Raw genomic sequence first — 20978 nt, 5'->3', positions numbered from 1 at the left:
ATTAAAGCGTGCTGTTTTGAATTGAATTAATCAAATTATAACAGCAAAATTGCTCCCAGGTTCAAACTAAAAAATTAGATTTATCAATTAGACAAAAAATTTTTTTCATTACAAATACTAAGATCCTTTGAATATTTGGTATGATAGAGCCCAGTGAACATTTAATCCAATTCATTTATTTTATGTACTTTTAATAAAGGAATGCTACTGAGGCCAAATGGCATCTAATATTAAATAGGCAGTTATTAGCAAACCCACACAGGACCTTCTATCCCTACATATCTATGATTACTCATTAAACAATGTGATAAATTCTGTACGACAAGGTGAAATAATAGACTATTTCCCACTTCTATCCCAGTCCCAGCATGATAATTCTTCATTAAACTCTGTTTTCAACAGAGAGGGTTTTAACAGAGACAAGACAGGATCATAGGCTTTAGGGATGAGGCTTGAGAAGTGCCAAGGTTAGACAGACTTCAGGACCTAACAAATAGCCCTGAAAGCATAAAAGCCATCCCAGAACAATCAAGAACAACCCTTAAATAAGAGACTTATGCCATAATATCAAAATGAGTTATATATAAAATAAAACACAAAATAACCCTACAATTTAACCACATTATTTATAGTTCCCAATATGTTCATTGCAGCTGAACAGCCAAAACCAAATGAAATGCCTATAAATGATGTTGTTATGCAAATTCCTAATGGAATCTGACATTTCCTTCACCTTACAGAAAATGTTTAGTACTCTTATATGCATTCCCCCAGAAAACAACTCAGTCTGCAGAGAATCCATGAGCACAGAAAATGTATCCCTATTATGGAAAGAACATGTAAAATAAGTTTCAGCCGCAAGTTCTTTGACACTATCACCTGTATGAGTGAACTGGCCAAAAAAGAAAATCACTTGGCAAGAGATTTTTCAGCCCTAAGATGTTCCACATGCTAATTAAGGGCTCTGTTAGGAACCTGACCTTCAATGACAAGGTGCTTATTAAACCCCTTTGGTTTCTGCCTCTCACTGTGTCTGGATTAGATAAAAATCTTACTTAAATGTTAATAAGAAATCATTTTAGCTCAGAACTTTGATGTTGTATGTGCACTGTGGATATGAAAGTCTAACTTAATACATAATTGACAGACTACCCCTCCCTCTGGCACCAAGAAATAGATTAAAACTAAAAAAAAAATTTTTTTTTAATTTCCTATCTTGGCTTTAAGCAGATTTAGCTCATTTTATTATAGCTAAGTAAATCTTCTCTTTTGCACATAACTTAGGTAAGCATAAGAACAATCAGAATCTAAGCTGGGTGACAAGAAGTATGTCAAACTTAAGAAAAAAAAGTATGAATAACAAAACCAAGGATCAGATGATCAGATTTAACAAAAGCACAGAAAATTGTTGAAGACAGAAAATAAGGGGGAAAAAAAGAAACATTAGCAAATATAAGATAACTCCACTATTAAGTAATAAAAACAGACAATGCATTTCTCTAGTAGAATTCTGAAAATCACCTGTTCTTATTTTTTTCAATTACTATGACTATTTGGATCCTACCCGTCATGTCCTACATCTCTATCTTGGTAGTCTGCATTTTAATAAATTCCTCCTGAATTAATAGCCAGTTTCTGACAATCACTATTACAGAGACACAGAGAATTGTTTCCGCATCTACTCAAGTACATTAATAGCCAGTAAAGGGTTTTGCCATTGAAGGAAAAATTTTACTTTATCCAATCACTCTACAACATCTTCACGTAAAAAGTCCATCAATAAATATTATATTAAAAATTTTGACTGTTGTCCCATCACTTCTAATGTATTACCTTGTTAATTTCTTTAGCAACATAGAACAGTAGAAACAGAGGGGCCAAGAGAGGAAGCTAGCTTTATTCACATCTGTACCTATACCAAACTTACAGGGCTCTTGCAAGGGCGGATGATCACTCTACATGGATGCATTCTATAACACAGAAATAAAAAAACAGATGGATTAAATAAGTGTTCTAAGTAGTTTGGAGTAATTGTAAACCATTTATCCTAATACTTAATATGATAAAGGTTTATTATGGAGGGACATGGAAAAGTCAATGGTGGAATAAGTGGAGAGATGCCATAGGGTAGGGCACTCTCTCTCCTCTGGAATTCTATAGAATTCAAGCTTAACTGCACCTGTAATGGCATGTTTCACTAATGTAATTCCAGTAAACGTCTGTTCTGCAACGTATCAAATTTGAAGTATACTCTATGAAAGAGAAGACTTTACATGAGGTGTTGTGCTTCAAAAGGATGACTTGGTTCTCAATAGATCATTACACTCATCATTCCTGGTCTAGATAAATACATCTGATATTACTTGTATGAAGGGAGGAATATTTGCAGAAGAAAAGTTATAAAACAATTATAGAACAATTATAGTAAATAAGCATATAGAAATCAATTGCATTTGTCTACACTAATAATGAAACATCTTCAAAAGAAATTTTAAAAAATGATCCCATTCACTATAACATCAAAAACAACAAAATATTGAGGAATAAGTTTAGCCAAGTAAGTGAAAAATCTGTACAACAAAACTCACAAGACTGTTGAAAGGAATCAAACTAGACACAAACACATGGAAAGATATCCCATATCCATGGATCAGAAGAATATTGTTAAAATGTGCATATAACTCAAAGCCATCAATAGATTCAATGCAATCCCTGTTAAACATCCAATGGCATTCACTAAACTAGAAATAGGAAAAGAAAAGCAATCCCAAAGTTGTATTGAACTGCAGAAAACCCTGAATAGCCAAAGCAATCCAGAGAAAGAACAAAGCCTTAGGCATCACATTTCCTGATTTCAAACTATAACCACAAGGCTATAGAAATTAAAAGAGTATGATACTGGCACAAAAACAGACACACAGAGCACTAAAACAGAATAGGCAACTCAGATTTAAACCACTGTATATATGGTCAACTAATATTCAACAAGGGAACTAGGAACACCTAACAGGGAAAAGATACTCTCTTCAACAAACGGTGTTGTAAAAACTAAAGGAAAACACAGAGAAAAACAAAATTGGACCCCTATCTTGCACCACTCACAAAAACAAACTCAAAATGAATCAAAGACTTAAACATAAGGTCAGATACCATAAATTTCATAGAAGAAAATGTAGGGAAGAAGCTGCATGGGACTAAATTTCAACATCCAGAAATAAATTATTTTCCTTGTAAAAACAATAAATTAAGCACGTGCCATTTAGTCGAGAGCAGTGGTACAGAAATTAAATGGTTCTATTATTTAAATGCAGAGAAGCTAAAGGAGATCCAAAGTTCAGTAACTTTATTCCCATTCAGTCATTTCAGGATCTACACTGTGACATGTAAAAACTAAAAGGGTTTAATGCAGAAATAGTTACCATGTGAATTGTATAACAGATTATTTTATTAAGCTATCCAACACCTTTGGTGATGAATCAAAGATCATCCTGTCATTTTTCACTACAACCATTGTTTTATAAAATTTAACACAATGTAAAAGTTTATCTTCTGAAATTTGGCTAAAATTTTAAGCACTATTTAAATCTGTTTTTAAAAGGAGTGCAGGAAAATAATAACCAGATTTTTGATTTATTATAAATTCTAAATGGTCTATTAAATAATTATATGGATAAACAGTCAATGAATTAAGATTACTCTCAGTTTTCTGTTCTCTCCTACTGAGCAATTATTTTTCTCATTATCTTTTATTGAGTGAGACTCAAATCAGGCCTTAAGATGAAACTTAGCAAGAGGAAAGTCTATAAAAGGAACAATGCAACCAAGTATAAAAACATCCTGCCATTCACGGTCCTTTCTCTTCTCCAATTCAATCACTTTGTTTTAGGATTGCCACTTATGAGTAGAGTTCAGGCAAGAAGTGCAGGGCTGCTCAGGAATGCTGTGTCTGAGAAAGAGACTTAATTCACTCAGCCTGGTAGAAAGCCCTCAGTAATGCAGTTACATGACATAACATGGATTACTGGACCTAGTGGAAGGTAGGCATCTCCAGAACAATCTCCAGAACAGTCAGGAGGGATCAGAGGGAGAAAAAGATCTCACGAGGACGGAAGGAGCTTCTTACACCCAACGTTAATGAAACTTCACCAAGTTCCACAATCCCTCATCCACAACTCCAAAATATGAGAAGTTCTGAAAAACAAAACATTTTTTTCCAAATTGCACTTGACAGCAAAATGTAACCTACCAACATAAGAACTCCATTCATTCCACTTAGAATGAATATTCTTAAATTACTCTAAACAAATACTAACATGTTTGATTATGGGATATTGCTTTAGACCCAGATGGTGATGCTACATAATATATTGTATAGGTATCATAACACCTCTATAAAATTAGAATGATCTTTTGATAAAAATTAAATTCTAAAATATTTCTGACCCCCAAAGAGTAAGGGATTGTGAACCAGTATCTTTACATGGATCTGCTGTCTTTTCTGTCAACCAAACCATCACCATGAGGCTTACTTTCATATCCTAAGAGGTGACAGAGTAGATGTGAGGAAAAAAACAACATTTACAATAATTTCAGATTGTGATAGTGCTTTGACAAAAAGCACTGTAGACTCCTGTAAATGGTATGACCAGAAAAAAATCTCTCTGAAACAATTTTTAAAGTGAGACCTGAAATGAGAAGTCAATACACTTCTCTTAGTACAATAACCAGGGACATAAAACATCCCAAGCAGACAGGATGGCAAGTGTAGGTATGAAGGTGGTAACAATTCTGACATTTGTGAGAACGTGAAGATGATCATGGAGCACAGTAAGTAGGATGAAGGAAGGTAAGAGGTTAATCGAAGAGAACTGATGGGGACATAGTCCAGGGTAAAGAAGCTGGATTTTTGTGCTAAGGGTACTGAAAAAATAATGGAGGTATTTAAATGAGGAGAAGGACATAATTGAATTTATGTCTTTAAAAGACAACTCTGGGCATGAAAAGACATGGCAAAACGTAAGTGTATGAGTGAAAAGAAGCGAAAGAAGCCAGTATGAAAAGGCTATATACTGTATGGTTCCAACTATATAATATTCTGGAAAAGGCAAAACTACAGAGATAATTAAAAGATTGATGGGTGCTAGGGTTTTAGGAGGAGAAGGATGAATAAGTAGAGCACAAAGAATTTGGGTGGCAGTGAACATACTGTGTATGACATGTTTATGGTGGCTACATGTCGTTAAATATTTGTCTACATCTATAGAATATACAACTTAAGAATGACTATAGACTTTGTGTGATAATGATGTGTTAAGGTAGATCCATCCATTGATCCATCCACAAATACACTACTCTCTTGTGAGACGGTGATAACAGGGGAGGCTATACATGTGATGGGGTACAGGGCATACGAGAAATCTCTGTACTTTCCTCTAAATTTTGCCATAAGTCTAAACTACTCCCAAAAAATGATCTTTCAAAAAACATAACTTTGACTGATTTATGGTGAATAGACTGTAAAGAGGCAAAAGTAGAAAGAAGATCAGTCTGGAGGGCTTTTCAAGAGAACAGGAAAGAAAAGATGATGAATTGTACCAGAGTGGTAGATAAGGAAGCAAGTTAACCCTTTAGAAGGCTAATCACCAAAACTTCTTAATAGATTATATGGGAGGGAGCAGGCAGTGAGGAACAGAGGTGAGTACAGAATTGTTTAGGCTAGAATCATGAATTCTACTCTGCCTATTGTAAGTTTTACATGCCTTTATCAAGATAGAGATGTCAGTGGGCATCTTAATACACAACTCTAGAGTCCAAGGAAAGATATATTTGGGAGTCATAAGCTTATGGATGGTAGTTAAAGCCATGGTAACCCAGGGGATTCATGAAATGACTCAGGGAAAGGGTACAAGTAGAGGAATGAGGTTGCCTGGGATCAAGACCTGGTAGCCTTCAAAATTTAGAAGTCAAATGAAAGATAATCAGAAAGCAAGCCAGTAAGAAAGGAGGGGGAATAGAGACTGGTATTGTGGAAACAAAGAGGAAAAAAAAAAGTATTGCAAAAGGTCAACTCTGTTTTGTACCAGAGAATTACCCAATAAGAGGGCACTGAAGTATCTAAATATTTTAAACAACCTTCACTATCACTTCAGGCTTGCTGGCAGGTCCATCAGAAGGAGGAAATACCATTAACTGAACCACAATTACAAGCCAGTGTGAGTTCAGTTGGTAAGCAGTACAGAGTTCAAAGTAAAATCCAAGCACACTTGCTCCCTCTGCTCCCACTGTCCTCCAAATGGTGAACCCCACACTCCTTCTCTCAGCCCCAGTTTCAACGGTCTCTAAGAAGCCCATCCTAACCAGCCAGAGGCCAGGAGATCCCAGGTTACATGCCTTCTTAGGAGAGTGTACTTCTCATATTACAACCGTGTGTTCAAAATCCTTCAAGGATTAATTCAATGCTGGAGGTTGGGGGAGGGATATATTCCTTTATCCACTATTTCCAATACGAAAAGACAATATGTGCTTAACAAATGTCTATAGAAAGATTATCATTCTTTTAATGTGTGAAACTTTGCTGTGACTGACAGTGGGTGGAGTTTGTTACAATAACAGACTAAAGTAGTTTCAGCATCACCGAATGGCTTTATGCTGAAACAAAGTTAAACTCAGATTTAAAATAATCCCTTTTTTCCAAATCATATGTGATATAAGTTAAAAATTACAAACTTAAGCTTCCTATATATAAACATTTACCCAGTTTGTCTTGTTATAGGGCTAAGAATTTCTCTAATATTAACTCATTTTATTTTAGAATTGTGTAACTTGTACAAGCATTTCTTGAAAGGAGTCACATATTTAATCACTGTCAGCCATACTCACCTTAGTTGAAATTAGTTGGAATAGTTAATTAAATAGTTAATTAGTATCCTTTAGTCATGATACATGATCCAAGACTGGTAAGTTTTGGAGGAGTGTTCTATTAAGATCTAGGGGCCTACGATTGAAATAAAAGATAAAATAATCAAAGACCATTTTTTTGTTGCTATACCAGGAGAGTCAAACAATGTTTCAGAGATAAAAACTGGCTTAAAGAGGTAGGTATAAGCTCCAAAACTGACAACTTCTTCCACCCTGCTATGGACACAGGGCTAGTAAGTAGCACAGTTAAGATTCAAGGCAAGTACTGTCTGGCATGAAAGTCCAAGCTCTTTCCACTGTTTCATGCTTCCTCCAGCTCCTAAAAATCTACTCAGATAACTACCTACTATTCAGCCATAAAAAATTGTAACATAATGCCATTTGCAGCAACATGGATGTCCCTGTAGAATGTCATGCTAAGTGAAGTAAGCCAGAAAAAGAAAAAAAAATACCATATGAGATCACTCATATGTGGAATCCAAATAAATAAATAAATAAATAAATAAATAAATAAATAAATAAATACAAAACAGAAACAGACTCACCAACATAGAATACAAACTTGTGGTTGCCAAGGGGGAGGGGAAGGGAAGGGACAGACTGGAGTTCAAAATTTGTAGATACTGACAGGCATATGCAGAACAGATAAAGAAGATTAGACTGTATAGCACAGGAAAATATAGACAAGATCTTGAGGTAGCTCACAGTGAAAAAGAATGCGACAATGAATATATGTATGGTCATGTATAACTGAAAAATCGTGCTCTACACTGGAATTTGACACAACATTGTAAAATGATTATAACTCAATAAAAAAAAGTTAAAAAAAGATTTGCAGATATTGCATTTTTACAAATTGAATGTTTGTGACAACCATATGTCAAGCAAGTCTATCACCACCATTTTCTCAGCAGTATTTGCTCACTTTGTGTTTCTGTGAAATATTTTGGTAATTCTCACAATATTTCAAACATTTTCATTACCGTATTTGTTATGGTGATCTGTGATTAGTGATATTTGATGTTACTATTGCAAAAAAACTGGCTTGCTGAAAGCTCAGATGATGGTATTTTTTAGCAATAAAGTATTTTTAAATTAAAAAAAAAGATAACTACCTACTGAGGAAAGTATTCCTCTTTCACTCCTAATTTATACCCCAGCTCAGCAACTTAATATTTGTCAATTTAAAAATCCATGTAGAACACAAGCAAAGGTCAGTATTATTGGTAGTTTACATATTCAAACAAAGACCCAGGTCTGCTCTGCCAAAGACCTCACAGTTAACACATTGCTCCTGGTCTAGTGAGAAATTCACATAGGTTTGATGCTTCCTATGTGCCAGGCACACAGTTCTTACAGATATATTGCTGCATTTATCCACCACAGTAACCCAGAGAAGATGTACTGTTTCCTCATATTGTTTAGGTTAGGAGACTGAGGTTCAAAGAGAAGAAATAATTTAGATAACGTTGAACAGCTGACAGGTAAGTAACTGATTTGCTTCCATGTAAGCAAAGCAATTAGTGCAATCATTCCTAGTCACAGTCTTTCTGCCTCCAAATCAAAATCCAGTAATTTTTAAAATATGTTGGACTTTGAACTGTTTATATATTTTCTGGAAAATCTATTTAAATTGTCAAAGAAATTTTGACCTGCTCCTCATGTCCACTCTTAGCTATTATTTGGAAGTTCCGGGATCAATATTTCTTTAAGCACCAAAATGGCCCAGAGCCAAGTAGTGAGACAACAATCTTCCTTCTCCCAATCTAACTCATCAGCATTAGGCTGTGCCAACAGGGCACAAATGTAACTTGGATGCAAAGTGAAACATTCAGTCCAAACCCAGAGGGTTCTCGCCAAAACAATGCCAAACAGCTTGTGTGATTTTTTCTTTACACAAATGCCCACCCACTACAGAACTGTCTAGCTCTTGTGATCTCAAATAAATGAGTCCTTATGAGTTTGGATATTCACTTTAGGGGAAAACAAGCTCTATAGACCATAAAACATGTTGCCATCCCTCTGTAGAATAAATGAAACACTAAGAAACACCAAGAAAAACGATTATATTACCTTCCCCTCATAAGTCACTCATCTAATAAGCTATATTACTACTTCTCAGCTCCATTTTGGTCTGTATATCGTTCCAGGTGAATATCTTGTCTTCTCAAAGATGTAAGTCTCCCAGAGTCAGCAGAGAAGGGGTTTGGCTTCTAAACAACTGACCCCTTTATTGCCCTCAAGCCACTGACAACAGAATCAGTATATTCCTGATCAATTTATTTTGAACTTTCACAACTTTTAAAATGCAGGAAGGCAAACAAGCTCCTGGCTGTCTTCACTTTTAATCCCTTTCAACTTTTCTACTTTTATGAGGCCTTTTAAAAATTTATAGCTCTTTCATTTGCATTGAGAAACACAGATATTTCTTTCATATCTAAATCTTATTTCTCATAAGAATTATATCTCCTAATAAGAACTCTTTGAAAAAGGAATCACAAATTGACAGAAGCTGAGTACCAAGTGGCTTCCTCCAGGTTCTCTCATCTTGTAGGTGACGGAGCCAGAACCTGAATGAAACTTTCTACCACCAAGTCTTCTGTTCTTCCCAACTAGGCTCAAAGACTCCCAGTTCTTCATATCCGGGATATGAGTTAAAGAGAACTAAATTGAGAAAGGCTCACTTGGTTGCTTCCTGATTGTATGAGCCTGGGCAAGTCACTGAGCATCCTGTATCCCAGTCTCTTCCACCAAAAATGAGAATAGCCAGGACCTTCCCCTGCAGAATCCTCAACTGGTCTTCCTGCTTCTACTCTTGCCATCCTCAATTCATTCTCCAGAATGCAGCCAGAACAGTATTTTTTTAAACATAAAGGCCTTGTGCTTTCCTATACACACCTTCCAATATTTTGACTTTGCACATAGAACTGAGCAATGAAAAATTTCCCACTATTATTTACAAGGCCCTACATGATCAAGCCTCTGTTGCCTCTTCAATTTTATCCATACCACTCCCTATTCAGTCACTATACTACAACCACCCTGGCTTTTTTTCACATTTCTCAAACAAACCAAGTTCACTTCAGTTTCAAAGCCTTCACCATGGAAGCTGCCTCTGCCTGGAATGTTCTCCCCATGGCCAACCCATTCTCCTTGTCAAGCTCTCAGGTTAAAAACCATCTCCACAGAGAACCTTCTCTGTCCTATCGGAATCTTTCTATGCAGTATCTACCTGGGCCCTACACCTCTATCTTGACCCATCACCCCATTTCTCTATTTTTACAACACTGCTCATAAATTACCTTGTTTACGTTTTTGCTTTTTATTTGTTTTCCCTTTTCTCACTCTCCACTCCCAAACTACAGTATGTGCTCCACAAAAGTAGAGACTGTCTTACTTACCACTCTATCTCTATTATCTGTTGTATCTCTAGTACCTAAAAACAGTGTTTGGCACATGCCAGGAGCTCAAAAAATACTTGTTAAATGACAAACAAGTCACCTGTAAAAAAAACCACATAAATAAAAGATACAATCATTGTAAATTCAGATCTCAAATTTGTGACTTTCTGCTTTGAATTGGGGCCAAAGCTTATTGTCCCATTGTCTACAAAAGAGTATTATTAAGCAGATTTTGTTTAAGAAAAGAAGAAATTTTGGATAAAATTATTTTTAGTGTTAAAGCAGTAACTGAGGTCAAATGTATCATCTGTGGAAAACCAAGTCTTAACATTGAAGTAAGACCTGTAGGGACCTCTCATAGACTATAGTGCTTAGTTAATAGATTACAATTTTACATCTACTTTAAGGTAATGGAACAATATTTAAATTTTCTTCCCATTCTTCTAATTCAGACTTTATTAATTTAGAACACCTATAGATGTACAGAAATTGCCCACCACAATCTTCTCACCTTATCCACCTCCTCCCTTGCCTTCTCTTCCCAAAACTCTTCAGGATTCTGAATAATTACTCCTGCCTTAGGCAAGAGATAAAGAGAAGACTTAGCCCTGGAAAGGAAAGGTCTCCCTACTCTCTGGAAGTCAAAAAGAAAACATTCATACTAATGTAATGAGCTACCCAGGATGACTTCAACTCAAGATTGTTCCCTTCTTTAAACTCCACATAGACTTGCAGTCAGGGCCAGTAAACCTCTTTTCAGTGATCCTCTATGATTAATGACCCTTAAGTTTAAAATCATAACTAAGTGGTAAACATCTTTGAACAGGGGCTATATCTTATATTTTATTCTTATCTCCAAAGCATAGGACTTAATAGATATCCAATAAGTGCATATAATTAATTCCTATCAATAAATATATATTAAGCACATCTTACTATATTTACCTTTTTTTGATATTTCCTACATCTCTCATAAATGCATTTTTAGGCTTACAAAGAGAAGAACAAGTACTAGCACATAAAATACTAAAACACAGAAAAGTTTCTTTAAAAAAACTGCCTTATCACACAGCTTGTAAAACTGAACATTAATGGATGCAAATGTGCTGACATACATTTTAATGTTTTTATTTTCAAGTTCACTTAACAAGTGTTGCTGTTATTTTACTTTCCAGAAGAGAGATTTTCTTCATGCCTGTGTTAATTTGTTTATGATTTTAATATTGATAGTCATTTAACACTTTTCCATAAGGAGTTTCTGGACTTTATACCCACTAAGCAGCTCAGAAGTAACCTTGCCAGAAAGAAAAGGACATAAGAATAAAGCAAGGGGGTGGAAAGGAAAGAGTCATTTATTGACAATACTTGGGGAATCCAATGTTTTATATTATTACTCTAAATATTAATTCCTTGAGGTTCTTGTTAATCAAATGATAGAAGTTGAAGAGATAATAACAAGAGATTACTTCAACCATCTTCCTACTTCTCAATGTTAAGTCACTAAGAAATGTGATGTATTCCTTTTCATCTCCACCTACCAGCTTCCCTGAGGAATTTTCCCATGTGAGCAATTCTCTCTCATTTTGGAAACATTCCCTCCCTCACCTAACTTTGTCATGTTTAGGGAAACTCTTGAAAAAATCATTCCTATTAGCCTGACAAATGATTTCTGACCTCAAATGCTTTGCTTCTCTAACACTGCCTCTGAGCTAGGAAATAGCAAGAAGCTATAAAAGATCACTTTAACAGCAGAAGGCAGAAACTCTAAGTCATGCTTCACTGTTTTCCCAGCTACTTTTATTTCTACTGCAAGACTAAGCTTTCAAATTGACAATGACTATAAACAGAAAGCTTAAAAACTGGATGGAAGAAATTAACCAACTATATTTAAATACAGCTTTGACCTTCTTTTCAAAAATAAAACATTTAAATTAACTTGATTTCAGAATATGCTCTTCAATATTTTCTTTTTAAATATTCACAGAAAAAAAATCTTCTTTCTAACCTAGCTGACCTATCCAGCTACATTCAAAGAACTATTATCTATTATCTATCATTAAGTAAAGTATCCCTTTGATCCTTACCTTGAATGAAAACACATAAAGTCACCAAGTGAGAAGCTTCTCAATTGCAAATCATCTTTCACTTTTCAACTTTACCCTTGTGACTTTTAACTTGGGGTCTTAAACTTAAATTCTGTTTAATTACAATATCATCCCATACCAGTCTGTTAAACTGCTACCTTTTGTTCACTATTTTTGTTCCAGTGACTCCTTTTTCAGATGCTCCCCACATCATAAGCAATGACAATTCAGATCTCATCTTTCAAGCCTGTAAAAGTGGAGTCCCTATTCAATTTATCTCTAGAATTAGAGTTAGCAAAGCTGAAAAGAGGAGGCATTCAGAATATTCTAATGGAGAACCATTACTAAAACCTGTAGAATTACTCATGAATACTGAGGTCTCCAATCCCATCTTGTGAAGAGGCACAAAAGAATCTGTGTTAGAACCAGTTCACTATTCATGAATATCTGTATCTAGGGTCAAATTTGGGGAGCTTTTAAGATTAAAAAATATTATAAATACAAGTAACTGAATAAAGATCAATAACATGAGAGAAAGATGTTGCCGGGGAAAGGGACAATAAAGTTAATCTGTTAATATAAACAACATGAGGTGAAAGCCCTGCCTTGTGCAGTCTGACCCCTGAGAACCCCATTTCAAGTTGAACTTGATCTCTACAACTAGCTGTATTTTTCAGACTCCAGGAGGCCCTCGCCTTAAAGTCACCTGCCTCCTATTCCCCATGCTATTTATTCCCACCTTGCTCTTTCTGTTTGACATCTTAAAATCCAAACCCATAAATTTGCGTAAAAAAATGCACAAGCATAAATTAGCTTCCCCTTAAATGTGCTTAGAAGGACAGACTTCCTCTGGCTCTCTTAAATGTGTCCTAAAAAAGTGAAAAATTCAAGGCTGAAATAAAGGAACCATTGCTTGCCCAATCATGAGACTTGTTAAGGTTCTCATACTCCAATGATCTTCTGATTTAAATTTGGCAAATACTTATCTGGCATAAAGAGACTTTTAATGTTTTAGTTGTGAACTGAATCAGCTCTCAAGTTTCTAATTATCTGATTCATGTATTTTACTATAGTCGATGAGACTCAAAATTTCTACATAGACTTATTTCTCTCTGAAAAATTTCTGTGCCTGAGACCCCTGTCTTTGAAGAGCACACAAAACATGGAATCAGACGGCCACATGAGGAAAGACCTGGCCACATATTTGAAGGGCAAATCAAAGGAAGCCAAGAGGTAGCATCTGGCATTTGTCAGTTGGCCTGCCAGGAGGAAGCAAGAGGTCTATCTACCAAGGAGCTACTGGGATGCCAGGAAAATCTGCATTAGATTTGGGATGCAGTGAAGCAGCCAGATAAACAACAGGAAGACAGACAGCAATTTTTAGTGCTTCCAGACAGGTCACTATGATCTAAAGAAGATTTAGCTGATGTTCAGCAGACTACCAGCAGACTTTCCTGGCAATGGTAGACATAATAAACACATTGAAACATGATTCCCTCAACCCCAGTATAAATAATCTATAGTAGATGAGGAATGGTAGACAACTTAGGTATATTTTAGTGTTATTTATAATGATGGGCTGCACGGTGGGAGAAGGTTATTTCACAACAATGCTATAGAAATTCATTGCCAATCATCAAGACAAGCATGTGAGATGAAACTTATTAACTAAAATATAGACTCTAAACTGATAAAATATAAATAATACGTGCATGCTCAGCCCCAGATGGGCTACCACTACAAAAGTCAAAAGAAAACTTAAGGTCAATTGGAAAGGCAGATTTATAAAAGATAAATGCTAGTCTATTCTATTTATATTACCACAGAAAGGATTTTTACATATGCAATAGATGTTGGCTGATGGGAGAAGGCACAGCGGGCATACTTTTGGTATTGTTCAACACAGACTTCTTCATGGGAAACTATCCTAAAAATGAGGCCAAAACTATCCCACTCTTTGACCACTAACTGAATATTTTCAAGAGAAAGGTAATGCTGACTGAATTTTATTTTAATCTACTATGAAGCTATCTCTGGCTACAAAAAGTGGAGACTCTAACAAAGGATTAACCTGTGAACTTTCATATCTGTATACCAAGAGACTAACTATTGAAAAGGCACTGTGATACAATGGAGTAGGTATGGATTTGGAAATAAAAGATCTGCATTGTCCTGAGAATCCAACCTCAGATTCCCCACTTATTCCTAGCTGTGTGACCTTGGGTCAGTCACTTCATATTCTTGAGGCTGTTTTTCTTCTGGAAAATGGCAATGTGAGGGTCTCCCCACAGGGATTCTGTGAGAGTTAAATGAAATCTTGTGTGTGAGAGTGGTGTGATTACTAAAAATTGACTATAGCACTTATGTTTATTCATTTCTAATCAAAGAATGGTAAATCAACTAATTTTATTTACGGCAAAACATAAAATAAATTTCATTCAAAAGGGAGAAGAAAATAATCTGGAAGATTTTAAATGAAAAAAAAGTTTTTTTAAACTTAACATCTTTTCCCTGCATTAAAAAGAGCCAGATACCTGCACATTGTCATCAAAACCAGGATGGCTTTCAGGCAGTTTCAAAGCCCCTCTCTCCTGATGTCTGAGTTCAGCTGTGGCCTCTCCTGAGCTCTTCCACACCGAGGATTGTCCTCCTTACAAGCGTGTTCAGAACAACACAGAAAGTGTTCCTGGGCTTCAGAAACACACGGTTTTGAGGAAGCTCCTTTGAAAGATATCAAGGCAGCCATTAAATTAACATGAATGAGAAGAGGGGTTAGGAGCATGGTTTCTAAAAAGGTAGTGGCTTTTTTCACCCTTTATTGAAAGAGTCCCTCCCCTGTAGGTCCGAGATAGACAACAATGTCCCCTAAAGGTCAAGAAAGTAGGGGAGACGGGGCTAAAACGGATACCCCCGGTTGAACACGGGAAAGGGGGTGCCTGGAGGCAGGGCTGGCGTCGTGGGCTTAATGGGCAACACCTGAGCAGTCACACTCATGAGGACCAGTCTGTTCCAATGCTCTGCCACCACAGTCTTGAAATTCTTAAAATTTCGCACAATTTCATTTTTCTCTGGGCCGCGCAAATCATGTTCTCCTCACGACCCAGAGGAACCTCATGGAGCCCTCCAGCCTCCGCGAGAAAAACACTGACCAAGCGAAAGAGCTGCAACAAGGGCGTGTGCGGGCTGTTTCCAACCCGGGACACAACTGGCGACTCTGGTGGCTCCCGTCCTAAACACCGAGGCGTCCCAGCGGGCCCCCTGCCCACCTGAAGAAAACTCGCAGGCGCCGGCGTGGCGCCGCGCAGACCGGGGAGGACTGGGCGGCCGCCCGGCGCGGGCCTCGGGGGGCGAGGGCAGGGGGCGGCCTCCAGGCGGGACGCGCTCCCTGCACTGCCTCGCCGGGGCCGCCGGCAGCGCGCGAGCGTCCCGGGCCGCGGGGGGCGCCGCGTCCTACAGCGCCCGGCCCGCTGGCCCCTGGGCGGCCGGCCCCTCCTCAGACACAGGTCAGGGCCGCGTCCGGCCTGGGTCAGGCCGCGGGCACCGCCCTCCGCTCTCCTCCTTCCCCGCAGGCCTGAGGGGACCGTCCGCTCCCCCGCCCCCGCCCCCGCCCCCACCCCACGTGCGCAGGCTCAGCTCCCCGTCGGCCCGGGTGCGAGGAGCGGCTGCCCTAAACCCGCGCCGCTGCCGCCGCCCTGCACCTGCTCCCCTCAGGCCGCCTGTTGACACCCGCCTCGTTTCTGCATTCGCAGAAGCTTGGCCTCAGAGAAAAGAAGACGTTTCGTAAAAGTGACGAATTCGGATGAAACTTTGTGAACTTTCTTCCCAAACGCCAACGCTTCCAGTCTGGCATCTCGGCTCGGCAACAAGCCCCTCCAAGCAGTCCGAGTTCCTGGGGGCTGGGGTGCTCTCCGCGCCGCGCCCGCCCTGACCCTCCAACCTCCTGGGCGCGGATCCCCGTCATTCTCCGTCATCAAACAGCAGCAACCTGTTTCTCTGCGAGAATTCAGCCCCTTCAGAATCTTTCCAATTATTTCTTTCAGGCTACAGTCGGTTCCCTTTAAAAAATGGGGTTGGGAAGAAGAAGAAAGAAAAAGATCAGGAAATTCTGTCCGTTTTAGTCCCGACTGCCTGAAGCAAAGTATTCCTCTAGAAGTGACTGTGCTCTCCGAGACCCTTGGAAATCACCACCCGGGCAGAAATTTGCTCGGTCCCACAGTGTCATCTAGGGGATCACTGGTGAAATGACAGCCACCTAATCCTTTTTCTGCTGATATTTATTATCTGCAAAAACACACATTCAGAGTCACAGGGCACAATTTCTACCTTCTCTTCTCAAATCAGCTGGCCTAAACACCCATAACGAAGAGGGATGGGAATCCTTCTGGGTTTTAGGATAGAAGAATGAAATGATACAATCTGGCATATTCAAAGGACCCCTCAGGGTACTGAGTGGAAAGTAGACTTAGAGGTGGTGGATGGAATCTGCTGGGAGAAAAGTTCGAAAACTAGTGCTAAAGTTTAAACAGAGGGTGTGGGGGTCGCAGCCTGAAGTGGCATTTGCAAGAGAAATAGCTGGATGGGGGAGAATTTTGAAGGATTTGCTGAAGAATTGGACATAGCTCATGGAAGAAAGATAGGTGTCAAGGATGACGCCAAAGCTTTTTATCTGAACAACTAAAACAACTCAGTGCCATTTGTCCCATCAGGCATGACCAAAGGAAACTCAATCCAAGGGCATTCCACTGAAATAGGAGCGAAGGGGCCAGGTCACAACCACTGAAGGAATGACAGCCACTGAGGACAGGACAAAGTGGTTAGAACCAAGATGGCAGAAGTTGCGACTTCCAGTAGACCTTGAGCCTCATGTTGCACCCACAGGTGCAATGACAGTTACGCGGCTGACCATAAAAGGTCAAAAAGTGGGCAGGGGGTGTTTCCTGGAAACCCTCACCCCTTCCCCAAAGTAGTTGGAATAATCGTCCTGCTCATTAGCATATGAAATTACCAAGCCCATAAAACCCAACAACCCTGCACCTCTTGGTCGTTCTGGCTCTGTCGCTCTCTCTTGCCCTCTGAGACATCCTGCACTCTGTCTATGGAGTGAGTATCTACTTTTACTTTAAACTAAACACCTCACACCTCTTGGCTTCTCTTCCTCTCGTCTTTCTGAGATGGCCCACATTCTGCCTGTAGAGTGTGTATCTCCTAAGCCGTTTTCCCTTCTGAGTGAGACAGACTGCACTCTGTCTATGGAGTGTGTTTCTCTCTAAATAAACCTGCATTCACTTTACCATGCCTTGCTCTTGAATTCTTTCCTGCGCAAGGCAAGAACCTATTCTCCCACAACACCAGAAATCCATACAAATAAGATCCCAAGTGGGTAAAATCTCACTTGAGGTAAGAGAAGAGAAGCTGACCACTCCCCATTCCCTGACTGAGGATGCTCCCCTTTTTTGTCAGACCTGAGCTGGAGAGGAGGTGCCTCAAAGTTAAAACAACTTCAAACTATGTATTCATATAGTAAAATTGGAGGTGATAATTAGAACTCAGTATTTTGTCTTAACAAGTCATAGTCAGGAAAGGTACGGGGTAGTTGAAGAACTATCCCAAAAGAGAAGATCTCAAAGCAAGAGTGGGAGACAATAAAATTTTTTGATAATTATCTCCCATGAGTCAGGCTTTTTCAATATCAATTATGTAAAAACTCAAGGATCATTAGCTATTTTTAATCACCTATGTATTCTTCTTGTGTTTTATAATGCCTTGTACATTGGAAGTCCCATGTATTTATTTGTTCGTCCAAGTATTTAATGAGCACTTGCTATGTGCCCAGATGTTTGGGGGACAGAGATGAATAAAACATGGTTTCTATCCTCAAGGACATATAAACCTCATGGATGACATCACCAGTAGCAAGGAAAACTACAATATACTCTTTGAGTGCTACAAAAACTCAGGAACGATTGGGGAAGCTGGTAAGTGGCCCAGTAAAAAAGACAGTTGAACTGCTAAAAAAATATGTTAAATTTAGTGTGTGTCTCTTATTATTATTTGATGAAAGTATTTAAACTTACAAGTGGCAACAATGTCAGATTTTCAGGCCAGAGAAATTCCTATGAACAAGGCTGAGTTGCTCTCTTTTAATGTTCGAAGAGTGTGAATGTCCTCCAAACAGGAGTCAAACACTGGAGGGTAGTTACCCGTCCATCCCCCCACCCCGCCTTCCTCCACCCCATCAAGAAAGCACTTCACATTTCCAAGAGACTGGCTATTGGATAGAACTTCAGGTATTCCTTGGCTATGTCTAGTCTCAGTTTTCCTGATTAACTTCCCATCTCAGTTTACGGTACTTAAAATGCTATAGAAATTTGTGTTCTAATTGAAGGAGTATAAAGCAACTAACAAACTGACTTCCCTGATGCAAAGCTGTTTTCTGATTCATTCTTTACTGAGAATAACTTTAACCCAAAGACTATGCTCCAGGAAGGAGATATCAGGCTGATAATCTGCAAATAGACAGACCCTCCAGAGATCCTCCTGAAGATTCAATGAGGTTAAGAGGAATGTAGCACTCTGTAAAATGCTCTGATTGTTATCACCTTTTCTGTTCCATCCAGTTTTTATATAAAACCTGAATATTCAGTCTTTAAGGCATTAGCCTGCTATGACTCCCTATGCCGGGCTAAACAATTAAGCTGCTCCTTGCTACCAAAACTGTACCTCCAAGTTTGAATCTGCTTTTCAGGGTGCAGTGGCCAATTTTTCCGTGACATAATCTTTAAGGTTTGACCTCAGTTAAAAAAATAGGTGCCTCTGAACAGAGTATATTATGTTGGGAAATAAAATTTAAAAAAATTTCCTCCCAACCCAGAAAAACCTCTTCACAAATGTAGGGAAAGAAAGCAATTTTATTACTGAATAAGCATTAAACCAGAATGTGATGAGCATTATAGGTAGCCTTTGAAGAGACTGCAAAGACACAAAGAAAATTCACCTTTCTATGTAGCTGGGCAGATACGACCCATTACATACCTGTGCTAAGACAACCAATAACTCGTCCTCAAATAAGAGTACTTAACAGCACCATTTGTCTCACACATGGTTCATCCTAAATTCACCTGGTAATCTCTGTGACCACTTGTGTTGGTTAATTGGCTTTGTTCAGAGGAAAAGTAAATTTCTCATATCTTTATGAAAGGAGGTAGCTCTGCAACTTGGAATGAAGTGCTCACTGAAGCCAGACTCCTGCCCTCCCGCAGGTTGGGTTATCTTCCTCAACTGACTATATTTGACAGGTGGCTCCCAGGTCCTTGAGAGAGACAGTCTTGGCAAGAGGCTTATTTAGCTTTTAAAAGATTTACATGAATTTCAAAGAAATGGAAAAGAACTTAAAATGATTAGGTTTCTAAACTAAATGCTCTAGGAAAGGGGAGGGGTAGGGAGTCTCCTCCCTTATTTTCAAACAGGATAATTAAGCCTCTTATTTATAATTTGTGTTCGCCCTTATAACTAGTGATGAATCACTTCAGCACGCTGGAATTTTACAGGCAGTTGTGTGAAGGCAAGTTCTTGCAGAAAAGATAAAGGGACCACATGAGTACCAAGAGGCTTTCCTGAGTACAAAAGGGCTGTGCTGAGGCTGGAGGGCAATCAGAGAAGAGACAGAGGCCAGCAGCTGAACACAACTTCTCCTGCTGCATCATTTTCACTTGTCATTTACTTCTGAACTCATTTAAACCCCTTCCAACTCTGTCTTTCCACCAGTTTCTAAAAACTCAAGCTTCCTCCTTAAAAATAAATAAGAAATTATGCTAACAGATCTAAGAAGCTGCTCTGGCTGACTTTGCCCAGTGAGATCAGTCTTTCAGTGGTGAAAGACAAAATGACTCAAAGACATTACAGACCAAAGTAAGCATGACAATTTTCAGTGCCTACTGCTCAGAATTACACTTCTGAGGACTGTCCCATGAAATGTCAGGAGACACTTTTTGGCTCAAAGAAGATGCTGTAATATGTACATGCATTATGTCACCAGTATGCCTTGGAAGTATTTGTATCTAGAGCTTTAGGTCGCTGAGATTTGCTAAAGTGTTTCGTGGGACAGAAATCCCCATATTACACTTAAAATTCTCTAGCATCAGGGAATTTGCAACTGCTCCCTTGGATCTACATCCAAGAAAGTGATATCCAAAGACTTCTCCAAAATGTAGTCTCTCTTGGCCACTGTTTCTTTATATATCAATTAGGGATGATAACAATACTCACCTCAGAGGGTTGCTACAGGTGCTACATCAGATACTTTGGTTTTAGAACTTAGCAGAGTGTCTGCTTCATAGCAAAGACAGCTATTATTATTCAAACTATGATTAATACTATTTTGATTAGTCATAATACAAATGAGGCAAACTTATTCTTTCCCTTATAGATAAGCCTTCAATTGGTATTCAAAATATATTTTAAAGTCCTAGGTAGAGGATTTGAGTAAATTCATTTCTATATATACATATCTCTGGAAAATACTTAAGAAATGAAAAAAATGGTTACCTTTGAGAAGGGGAAAAGCGGGACCTAGGGG

At 38.5% G+C, this 20978-nt stretch overlaps 1 long non-coding RNA gene across 1 annotated transcript in view; it reads right to left on the bottom strand.

Moving 5' to 3' along the window:
• Window positions 1-15152, bottom strand: part of LOC140691625 (uncharacterized) — a 40728-nt gene extending 25576 nt beyond the window's left edge. Inside the window, exon 1 of the long non-coding RNA XR_012067373.1 lies at window positions 14938-15152. This is a non-coding gene — a long non-coding RNA (uncharacterized lncRNA). The remainder of the gene's footprint in view (window positions 1-14937) is intronic.
• Window positions 15153-20978: the final 5826 nt, after the last annotated feature.

This window comes from Vicugna pacos, chromosome 36 (genome assembly GCF_048564905.1).
Source record: "Vicugna pacos chromosome 36, VicPac4, whole genome shotgun sequence".
In the NCBI taxonomy this organism is placed as follows: Eukaryota; Metazoa; Chordata; class Mammalia; order Artiodactyla; family Camelidae; genus Vicugna; species Vicugna pacos.
This window is presented reverse-complemented; position numbering and strand designations above follow the sequence as displayed.